The following is a 12235-nucleotide window of genomic DNA, read 5'->3' as shown; positions in this document are numbered from 1 at the left end:
AGATGGCCTGACCCGGAGGATCTAGGAATAACCAATAACTTCCTTGAGATGTTTGAGCAGGTTTGCAGTGGCTTGAGAGAGGTGACACAATCAGGTCTACATTTTATGTGGGCACCTTGACAGTAAGGTGGGTGGCCTTGCAGAGTTGTTTACACAACAAATGAAAAATGATGGAGACTTGAAGGAAGACCAAAGCAGTGGGCTGAACAAGAGACAATAAAATGACCTGGATGACAAAGATGGGTGAGAAAAAGTGGGCCAGGTTGGCTTGTCTGGAGGCAAAGCTGAGATGGAGTTTGGAGTGCAAGATGCTTATTAAGGACCAAACTCCATGGGAGGCAGGAGGAGGCTAGAGGAATGGGCAGAGGGAGAAGTGTGGCTTTGTGAAGCCACACATACCCCAGCCTGGTGGGCTCCCCACTGAGGGTCCCCCTGGGGCCTGGTGGGCTTTCCTTTCTCCTTCACTCCTCACTCCCTCAGCTGCCCCAGGAGCCCAGCCAAACAGCAGAGGCTCCACTCTGCACAGAAAGAAACAGGATCAGAAGGGTTATGAGATCTGCCCAGGACACACAGGGTTAGGAACTGGCCATTCTGTCTGACTCCAAATCCATGTTGATGACCACAGCCTCAGCGAGCTTGAGTAAGGACCTGCTGAGAATCAGCTGTGGAGGTAGTGGTTCCCCAAGAGAACACCTTTGCAGTGTAACAGAAGGGCTGCCACTTAGGTCACAGGGTGGTGCCAACTGAATGAGAGATGACGAAATGGATGAAAGCAGTCATACTTTCCAGAAGACTAATTGCCATGAAAGGGAGGATATAGGGCAATGGCTGGAGGTACAGCAGGAAGTCTAGAACAGATGATAGAAGAGTTGGGGGTGTGTTTAGAAGAAAGGTGAGGGCAGGACTTCCCTGATGGTCCAGTGGTTAAGACTCTGCCTTCCAATGCATGGGGCTGGGGTTTCAATCCCTGGTCAAGGATCTAAGATCCTACATCCACCTTAGCAAAAACCAAAAAAAGAATACAGGTGAGGGGTTTAGATTAGAACAGAATGGAAGAAATGGAGATCCAGGAAAGAGGTGGGGGTCAAGAGGATAGGTGGAGCTATCAGCCTAGAGAGGACAGTGGGAGAGAGGGAGAACTGGGGAGCAGATCATTTGGGGTTGAGCAGGAAATAGGTGGTTCTAAGGAGGAGACCCATTTTCAGAGAAGAGGTTAAGAAATTCCAAAGGATAGTGACTATAAACAAGGAATATAACAGTTCTATTAGCATCAAGCCATTAGCCACTGTAATTGCCCAACAGTGCACCCTGAAGGGAATTCAGGATGGAGGAAAACAGAAAATATTCTGTGCTTTGGATATTGGCCCTAAATAGGTAAGACATATATATGCTTAGTCACTCAGTCACATCCCACTCTTCATGATCCCATGGACTGTAGCCCACCATGCTCCTCTGTCCATTCTGATTCTCCACTCAAGAACTGGAGTGGATTGCCACACCCTCCTCTAGGGGATCTTCTCCACCCAGAGATCAAACAAGGTCTCTTGCATTGCAGGTGGATTCTTTACCATCTGTGCCACCCAGGAAGCTCAAGAATACTGGAGTGGGTAGCCTATCCCTTCTCCAAGGGCACTTTACCGACCCAGGAATCAAACCAGAGTTTCCTGCATTGCAGGCAGATTCTTTACTAGCTGAGCTACCAGGGAAGCCTGTAAGACACATATATCAAGGAATAACTTCAGTGGACTCAGATTCTTGCATCTTCTTCTACATAGAAAAGCACTGAAATCATTAAGTTGAGATGTCTGGATTTTTGTGATTAGCAGTAATCTTATGATATTCAACTACATGTTTTTTTACCCCCCAGCAAAAGAAACTTGTATATACCCTGTCTCTTCCCTTACCTCTTCAGAACAGTTCATTCAGAGCAAGCTGAGAGGCTGTCTCCTGAGTATAGTCCTCAGTGCGTACATACTAAGTTGCTTCAGCCGTGTCCAACTCTGTGTGCCCTATGGACTGTAGCCCGCCAGGCTCCTCTGTCCACGGGGATTCTCCAGGCAAGAATACTGGAGTGGGTTGCCATACCCTTCTCCAGGGGATCTTCCCAACTCAGAGCTCAAACTCGTGTGTCTTACGTCTCCTGCATTGGCAGGCGGGTTCTTTACCACTAGCACCTCCTGCTAAGTCCCGTATAGTCCTCAAAAAGATTCCCAAATAAATCTTAACTTGCAGATTTAGGTTGTACACTTTTCTTAAGCCAATGGGACACACCAGGGATTCCTAAAAGCCAGAAGTCATTCCCACCTTTAGGGCTGAAGGAATGGGAAGACAACTGAATTTCTAGAACCAGTGGAATTTCAGAGGGAATTTTAGAGGTAGGGCCACTGGGAGGCGCTGTAGTTTTAAAGGAATACAGTTACTGATGGAGAAGCAGAACCAACGATGGGAGGAAACAGAATAAATACCCCAGCTTCTCTCTTCCCAGTCTCTGACTCCTGTTAGCGCCTTCCATTAGCCAAACTCACAGGAAGCCAGAGGTCCAGGGAACTTGGTGGTGGGGAGTGAGGGGCCAGCCTCCCAGGAACGTAGCAGGCAAGGCAAAGTAAAGGGAGGTGGACCACAGGTGTCACCGTGACTGTGTCTGCAGATAAATCTATCTGCGCTCATGGTAGGAAGCCAAAGGACTTTGATAACCAATGTGGAGTTATACCTGATCTCTGTAACACAAAAAGCAAGATTGTACTTAAAAAGTTGAGGTAGTCCATTTAAGTAAGAAAACTGAGGTGAGGATGAGCGCTTACAGAGCCTGCTGAGGAAAAGAGATGATGCTGCCCACAAATGAGGAAAAGCAAAGGTGTTCCTGTTCTGCGTTATGAATCCACCATGATTATATGAGGGCAGAGGTGTGATTTTCTAAAGGTTCATCTGCTGACATATGAGCTGGAAGATAGCATATCATTCGGTAGAAGGTTCATTCGAGGATGCAGGTAGAGGCGGGGAGGAGAGAGGGCAGACTAGCAGGAGTGGGAGACGGGCAGTGGGGAGAAGAAGCACGGAGATGGAAGTGGCTGTGGGAGCAGGAGCAAGAGCCGCACGGTGGAATGGAGGAGAAGCACTGGGGAGGTGGCTGCTTGGATCCTTTGGGATGCACAACCAAGGGAGGTGGGAGGGAGCAGAAAGTCCCTTATTGTGTCCCTGAAACAGAGGAGCTGCCTCACAGGAGGGCAAAGCAGGGGTCAGGGGTGACAGGTTCACTAAAATCAGAGGTTCGAGTCATCCTTGGGGCAGGCTGGGGAACGAAAGAAAACTCATTTCCCACAACAAGGTGGGAAGGGATGGGCACTAGGGAAGAGAAGACAGAATGAGAATACAGGATGTTTAGACAGGAAGAAATGTGAGTCAAACCTAGATCTGACCCTGGAGAAAGGTTCCCAGACTGAGGTGGGCAGATGTCTTCTCTGTAGGGACCCTAAGGTGCCTGGAGGTAGGACTGTCTGTGGTATAGGAATCCTTTGTAACAAGTCACCTGAGGGAGAGAAACCCTGATGCTGAAAACTGGGTGTGCCCAATGGTTCAGCGTCAAGGACATTCTTTTTATTTTTCTTTTCTTTTTTTTTTAAGATTTACTTATTTTTAGCTACTCTGGGTCTTCATTGCCACACAAGGACTTTCCCTAGTCATAGAGAGCCAGCACCACTCTCCGCTGAGGTGTGGGGATTTCTCACTGTGGTGGCTTCTCTTGTTGCAAAGCACAGGCTCTATGTGCAAGCTCAGTACTTGTAGTGCATGGGCTTAGTCACCCTGTGGCATGTGTAATCTTCCCAGACCAGGGATTGAACCTGGGTCCCCTGCATTGGCAGGCAAGTTCTTAAGCACTAGAGCACCAGGAAAGCCACACAACAGTTTTTTTTTTTTTTTTAATTTAGTTTTTTTGAATTGAGGTATAGAGATCCAACTAGTCCACTCTAAAGGAGATCAGCCCTGGGATTTCTTTGGAAGGACTGATGCTGAAGCTGAAACTCCAATACTTTGGCCACCTCATGCGAAGAGTTGACTCATTGGAAAAGACTCTGATGCTGGGAGGGATTGGGGGAAGTAGGAGAAGGGGATGACAGAGGACGAGATGGCTGGATGGCATCACTGATTCGATGGACATGTGTTTGGGTGAACTCTGAGAGTTGGTGATAGACAGGGAGGCTTGGCGTGCTGCAATTCATGGGGTCGCAAAGAGTCAGACACGACTGTGCAACTGAACTGAACTGAATTGAACTGATAGCTGATTAACAATATTATAAAAGTTTCAGGTGTACAACCGAGGGATTCACAATTTTTAGAATCATACTCCATTCATAGTTATTATAAAATCTTGGCTTATGTTCCCTGTGCTGTACACTATATCTTTGTATCTTATTTATTTTATACATAGTAGTTTGATTCTCTTAATCCCCTATTCTTATCTTACTCCACCACTCCCTTTCCTCTCCCAGCTTTTAACCACAAATTTGTTCTGCATATCTGTGAGTCTGTTTCATTTTTGTTATATTTGCTGGTTTGTTTTACTTTTTAGATTCCACATATAAGTGATAACATATAGTATTTGTCTTTCTCTCTGTCTTATTTTACTTAACACAATACCCTCCAGATCTATCCATGTTGTTGCAAATGGCAAAATTTTATTTGTTTTCATGGCTGAGTAATATTCCTATACACACACACATACACACAAACACACACAGATATATATGTATTGATTGTTCATCTATATGTGGGTTAATTTCTGGGCCTTCTATTCTGTGTCATTAATCTATGTGTCCGTTTTTGTGCCATACCATATTATTTTGATCACTATAGCTTTGCAATATAGTTTGAAACCAGGTAGCCTCGTACCTCCAGCTTTCTTTTTCTTTCTCAAAATCGTTTGGCTATTTGGGGCCTTTTGTATTAATATTTCTATATAAATTTTAGAATTATTTGTTCTAGTTCTATGAAAAATGCCATTGGTATTTTGATAGAGATTGCACTGAGTCTCTTGGGTAGTATGGTCATTTTAACAATATAAATTCTGCCAATCTGTGAAGACTGTGTATCTTTCCATCTGTTGTGTCATCTTCAGTTTCTTTCATCAGTGTCATAATTTTCCTTATATTCCTTTGTAAAATAAATTACAGTTTTTACTGAAGAATTAATTTATTTAGAAAAAATTTAGTGAATTCTATATTCCCATCAGTTCCTTGATCATATGCATGTTTAGTTTTATGTAGAAACAATTTCATGCTCCTCATTCTCGTCTAAAGAATCTATTTTCAGGGATGTTTCCGTTTATAATGTAATCTCCACAAATACATTTCATGTTTCATGGAATTGAGAAACCTAACTCCTTTAGGCTCTCCCCATCACTGGACACTGGTTGTTTCTAGTTTATCAATGCCGTAAACATTGGCATAATGAGAGACTTCGCACACCCAGCTTCCTTTGTATCATTGGATGATCTCTCAGTATAAATCACAGGGAAAAGCAAACTTCCACACCTCTTGATTACCATTTCTAAGTGCCTTTCCTGAAATTCTTTATGTTTTCACTTCTGACAGCAATCAGTAGACCTGTGTTTCTGCAACCTCCCCAGTTTGGGGTTTTCGTTGTTTTTGTGGTTTTCATAGTAACAAATGATTTTTCTTATTTAATAGTTTTCAAGATGGTTATTCAAGAGTCTGGGCTCTTGACTGGTGGAGGGGATGCCATAACTCTGCCTTCATAGAGATTGGTTGACTCCAAACCAAAAATGACAAGATTTTCCCCAATTTGGATAGGGAAGTAGGATGGGGAGAACCAGTCTACCTGTAGACTTGAACTTGTACAGACCCTCACCTACATCTTTCCATCAAACAGAGGGCCGGTTTTGAATCTCACCCTTATCTTTCTGGACTCACAGCATTGTTTTGGCTATTTCTAATTTAGATTATTTCTTCCAGACTCTGTGTGTGTTCTCACTATAGTCAAATGTTTATCACTTTTAGCTTTTTCAAAAAATATTTTATTATATGTATAATTATGTATAATATAGTTACATTGTTATATGATTGTTTACATACTATATATTATGCATTATTATTTACACATAATTTTGTATACTAATAACCTATATAAGCTTTATTGGTATAATATTGATATATATTAATATCAAAGTACTATTTATCTTTCATATGAATATGTGCTATGATTTATATAATACACAGCCATATATATTAATATACTTATATAGCCTATATTTATACATGTTTATGTATATTAATTATATGTGTTATTGCTCTTTCATATGGATGTATTATGTCTTATGATTTACACATACACAACTGAGCGACTGAATTGAACTGAACTGAACTGATACATACTAACATAGAAGCTTCCCAGGTAGCTCAGTGATAAAGAATCCACCTGCCAATAGAGAAGATACAGGTTCAATTCCTGGGTCAAGAAGATCCCCTGGAGAAAGAAATGAAAACCCACTCCAATATTCTTGCCTGGAAAATCCCATGGACCTAGCAAGCTGCAATCCATGGGTTCACAAAGAGTTGGACACAACTGAGTGACTAAGCATGGATGCATGCATACTAACCTACTTATACAATCTTTGTCAACATAATATTTATATATATTAATTATACATATTATTTATTCTTCATGTGTGGAGTCAGAAGCCACAATGCTGGGGCATCAATATGCTGACACTGGTACCCTAGAAAGGACTTCACTGTCTCGGGTGCACTTAGTAAGACTGAGAATAAAAATTCTGTGTGTTTTCCCCCTGCAGGCACCAGCAGCCCCTTTGTGTTGTCATGGTTCTCAGACAGGGATTTCCTGATTGGATGTGTCACCATGAAGATGGCTGGCATCATCTGGCATTCCTGGATTTAGTAGATGTTGATGGTTCCCAGTTATGCTACCCAATTACTTCCCACATGAACAATGTCCATTGACCACACAGTAAATGTGTAAATCCGGTCAGTGATGCCAAACTGAAAGCACACTCCCTGGATATGTTCCAGCCACAGTACCCAACAGATTGAAACGGCTCCACCTTCCAACATCTCAGGACATCAAGGTGGCCAACCTTGAGAAGCCTAAGACAAAATCTTGGCAAATTCCTTACACAGCATCTTAAAGGAGTTCACTAGAACTCTTGGAGAACTTCACAATGTGAAATTCCTTTGCAACAGAGTTCCCAATGTTGGCTGCACATTGGAAATCTTGAGAACTTCCTTATCAAAGAAACCAGAAATTTAAACCAAGAACCTCCAAAATAATAATAGTGAAAAAGATGTGCCAAATACTTTTCTAAGTACTTTAAATGGTCTTTCATTTTTGCCAATTCCCAAATTACATATACACCACCACTGTCTTTGTTTTATAGATGGAGAAACTGAGGCACAGAGAGCTTAAGTAATGGTTCACAGTCACAGGCTAGAGCCAGGCCTTGGCTTTGGCAACTCTGGTCAACCAGGCTATTGACTGACCTACAGCCTTAAGAGTTAGCAACACCAGGTACCTGGGGACTAGCATGTAAAGAGTATGAGCTGAAATAAAGAGGCTTACTTGAAAGTCTGTTTAGAGGTAGTTTCCAAGGTCTTTCCCCAACCATCCACATCCAGGCTATAGCTTCCTGCCCACCCTGCTGAAGATAAGTTGTTTTTGCTTTGGAGTGGGATGGAGGCATCTGTCCTGACACACCTCGTACAGACAAGAGTAAGCACTGCCAGGGAGAGGCTGGGCTGGCAAATGTTGCCGCAGTAAGTCCACCACAAAGGGCCCCTGCTCTTCCTTTCTGATAATTAAAACCCAACAGAAATTTTTGAGGATATCTAGAAAGCTGAACAAAATTACAAAAAGATGGAAAGAAGTAAAGATAAGAAATTAGAACACTATATCAGAAGATTCATCAAGCAAATTGTAGAAGTTGCAGGAAGAAAAAAGAAAGAGGTAGAGATAGAGGGGGGAGGGGAGGGAGAAAGGAAAGGAGATAAGGAAGGGAGGGAAAATGCAAAGAGGAAATAATAAAATAATAGCAACATTTCCTTGAACTGAAGCACATGAATACTGAGATTGACCAAGATTGGGGTACAATGAGACCTTTCTATGTTGAAAAGCCTCACTGGGAGACACACAGAGAGAGACAGAGAAAGAAAAGCAGGTCACATATAAAGAATCAGGATCAGAAACACTGGAAAGTAGACATCCCTAGAGCCATGCCCTCAAAATAGTGAGTCTAATATTTCTGATTAAACTTTTATACCCAGCCAAATAATCAACAAAGGTGAAGGTAGAACAAAGACAGTTTTAGATATTCAAAGTCTCAAAAAAGCCTTTTCATGAAGACGGCCCTGAAGGCAAAGAAGGAAGCCCCTGCCCCTCCTAAAGCGAAAGCCAAAGCAAAGGCTTTGAAGGCTAAGAAAGCAGTGTTGAAAGGCACCCACACCCACCAAAAAAGAAAAAAAGATCAGGACATCACCCACTTCCCAGCAGCCCAAAACACTCAGGAGGCAGCCCAAATATTCTTGGAAGAGCGCCCCTAGGAGAAACAAACTTGACCACTATGCCATCATCAAATTCCCCCTCACCACCGAGTCAGCCATGAAGAAAATAGAAGACAACAACACACTGGTATCCATTGTGGATGTCAAGGCCAACAAGCACCAAATTAAACAGGCTGTGAAGAAGCTCTATCCCATTGACATGGCTAAGGTCAATATCCTGATCAGGCCTGATGGAGAGAAGAAGGCTTATGTTCGACTGGCTCCTGACTATGATGTTTTGGATGTTGCCAACAAAATTGGGATCATCTAAACTGAGTCCAGCTGGCTAATTCCAAATATAAAAGTTTTCACTATGTATATTAAAAAAAGTATCTCAAAAAAAATCTGCATTTTTCCTCAGGCAGCTACTATGAGATATACTTCCCCTCACCCCTCAGGGCACATATTTAAAAGAAGAAGCCATAGGATGCAGGAAATGGGACCCAATTCCAGACAGAGGGGAAGGGAAATTCTGGGGTGATAATGAGGGGACTGCCAAGATGGCCTTGCAAGAGCAGGCAGAGGGTGACAGGAAAGCATGGTTCAGAAATGCAAAACTGGACACAGAGAGAGGCAGTTCAGACTCCTGATGGGACTTGGGATACTACTCATGATAACTACAAAGAATCTGAAACAAATTAAAAAGACAACCTTTCAACTCCAAGGAAGGTAAGAAATTGGTGCAGAAAAGGAAAAATAATTGCCATGTAATACATGGCTCAGTTCTCAGTAATATTTGCATGATCAAAATAATGTAAACACTGAATGTTAATCTAGTCAAAATACACTGTATTTGTACAGGGAGAATTGGGGTCTGGGAAGAGCATTTATGGTGTAAATGTTTTATAAATTTTGAAGAACCAATTGATTCCAAGAAATAATGGAAACACATTACTGCTGGAAAAAGTGGAGGAGGGCTGCCATTTCTCCCAACAAGTCTTATACAGCAGATGGACCATGCAGATGACATACATACATAACTTTAGACTGGAGGTTTGTAGATCAAGTACTATGATCCGATACCCAACCAGGAAAAAAAGTGTTCTCCCTTAAGCCTCTGATTTTGGCAGTTTTGTGTCTTAGTGGTCTTGCCAGGAGGAACTGGCTGTAAAATATATTTCCACAGGGCTAAGTGAATTGATGCATTGGGTGAAGGTTCTTATGGTTGTCAGGCTGCATGGTAAGAGACTGCCAAGACTGATGGCTTATTTTATAGAAATTCATACTAAGTGGTTCTGTCAGTCACATGATCTACGGTTTGGCTGATCTTTGGGCCACTCCTGCTGGCGGCCTCAAAGATTCATCTATCCTCAGGTCAGGGTGTCACCATTTGCTAAGAGGTCATGAAACGCACTCATATAAAAATCTAATCTAGTGGGAATGCAAAACAGTGCCACCACTTTGGAAAACAGTTTGGCAGATTCTTTAAAGTTTAGACATAGACTTATTTATCCACCCAGCAAATCTACTCCTTAGAATCTACCCAAGAGAAAGGAAAATAGACATCCACAAAAGACTTGTACACAAATGTCCGTAACATCATTATTCATCATAGCCAGACAGTGGAAACAACAGAGATGTCCAGCAACTGGTGAATAAAAGACTACTCTGAAGGAACGAGCTACTGATACGCACTACAACCTAGATGAACCCAAAATTGTTATGCTGTGAGAAAGAAGCCAGACACAGCAGACCACCGGTATGATTCTATTTTGGGTCTTCTCTGGTGGCATGGTCCTATTTATATGAAATGTTCAGACAAAGCAAATCTATTGAGAGAGAAAGCAGATCAGTTGATGCCTGTGGGGAAGATGAGGTGGAAAGCAGCAAGGACTGGGGATTAACTCCAATGGGCACAAGGAATATTTTTATTTATTTTTTAATGATTTTTTAAAACATTTATTTATTTGTTGGACTGTGATGGTTCTTAGTTGTGGCATGTGGGATCTCCAGCCTTCATTGTGGCATGCAGGATCTTTAGTTGCAGCATGCAAAATGTTAGTTGCAACATGTGGGATCCAGTTCCCTGACCAGGGATCAAATCTGGACCCCCTACTTTGGAGAGCTTGGAGTCTTAGCCACTGGATCAGCAGGCACATCTCACAAGGAAGTTTAAAGTTTTTTAAGGTGCTAGAAACATTTTAGAACTACATTGTAGTAATGCTTATAAAATCTTGTAAATTTACTAAAAATTACTAAATCATAAAGATAATTTACTAAAAATTAATTAATTTTTGAATGGGTGATTTTATGGTATGCAAAAAAAATTGTTTTAAGAAAAATATTTGGAAATATTTCTTTACTTAAAAAAATGGAAACTAAGACAGTATTTTGTGTAAAACCATTTCCATTCTGATTCTCCTGGTGATGTTACAGGTTAAGCCTTCCTTCAGATCCTGTATTTCTCATACACGATATTACATGAAGTCAACTGCTCTGCACCTCACCATCAGCAAAGACGCTTAGGGCAGGATGGGATGAGATGAAGAGAGACATATCTAGCAAAATAAAGAATCTTCAGTTATAGTGAAAGTGAGAGAATATTTTTCAGCTTTTAAAATGTGGGCGTACTATATTTGAGTTTTCTCTGAGGAGTTGTATGCCTATGACATTACATTTTGAAGTAGAAGATCTTCTCTTAAGGCACTTTTCAACATTAAATGCTAATCAAAGTGGTTATCCTTGGTGGTTCAGTTGGTAAAGAATCTGCCTGCAATGCAGAAGACCCAGCCTTAACCCCTGGGTCAGGAAGATCCTCTGGAGAAGGAAATGCCAACCCCCTCCAGTATTCTTGCCTGGGAAATCCCATGGACAGAGGAGCCTGGTGGGCTACAGTATACAAGGAGTCTCAAGATAGTCAGATACGAGTTTACACGACTGAGTAACTAAACCACCACCACCACAAGGCTGATGATACTGGGTCCCACCCAGAGAGAGTGTTGATGTAAATCTGAAATGATACTCACAAATATATACAGTAAAATAATCCTATCAGCAGCTAGTGAAAGCTGGTGCCCAATATTAATCTACTATGATCTACTACTGAGTCACTTTTTAAAATTTTGTTTTAAAAGTTGGATTATTTTTGTGTGAACCTTTCAAAACTGCAAGTTTTATTGCTTCCATTTGGCTTTCTTTGCAGTTTTTATCAAACCATCAAAGCATACTAGGTTTAAAGAGTTAGCATGGACTTAGAAGGAGTATGACTACCTCTAACTTGGCCTAATACCCCCCTTTCAAAGATAGAGAATAATGGAGGACTGACTGATAATAATCTTTAATGTTATATAATCTACACTACTATAAATGAATAATAACATGTGAATAATATATAATAATTTACAATACTATATGTGAATATTTCCTTACCCTGAGTCTACCAGCCGCCATTCAGTACTGTTTAGTTGTGATTATAGGTTAGCTTTTCCCTGTATTTCCCTATTGAATTACTTACTTAGAGGTGAGGTCAAGGGGAAATAGCTTTTCAAATTTAGATTTTCCAAATGAGAGTTTAGAGTAACCATTATTTGATGCTAAGCATTCACACCTCCTATAACAGTAATGTTAACTGACTGGAGCATAGAACATATAAAATTCAAAACACTATAATGTTTTGAGTTAGACATCTGAGTGATAGTTACACCTTAATAAAAGGAGTTTGTGTATTT

General features: G+C 41.4%; 1 pseudogene; it reads left to right on the top strand.

The window, feature by feature from the left end:
• Positions 1 to 8363: 8363 nt before the first annotated feature.
• Positions 8364 to 8838, top strand: LOC128052721 (60S ribosomal protein L23a-like; annotated as a pseudogene).
• The last annotated feature ends 3397 nt before the right edge of the window (positions 8839 to 12235 follow it).

Source organism: Budorcas taxicolor, chromosome 8 (assembly GCF_023091745.1).
Source record: "Budorcas taxicolor isolate Tak-1 chromosome 8, Takin1.1, whole genome shotgun sequence".
NCBI lineage: Eukaryota > Metazoa > Chordata > Mammalia > Artiodactyla > Bovidae > Budorcas > Budorcas taxicolor.
This window is presented reverse-complemented; position numbering and strand designations above follow the sequence as displayed.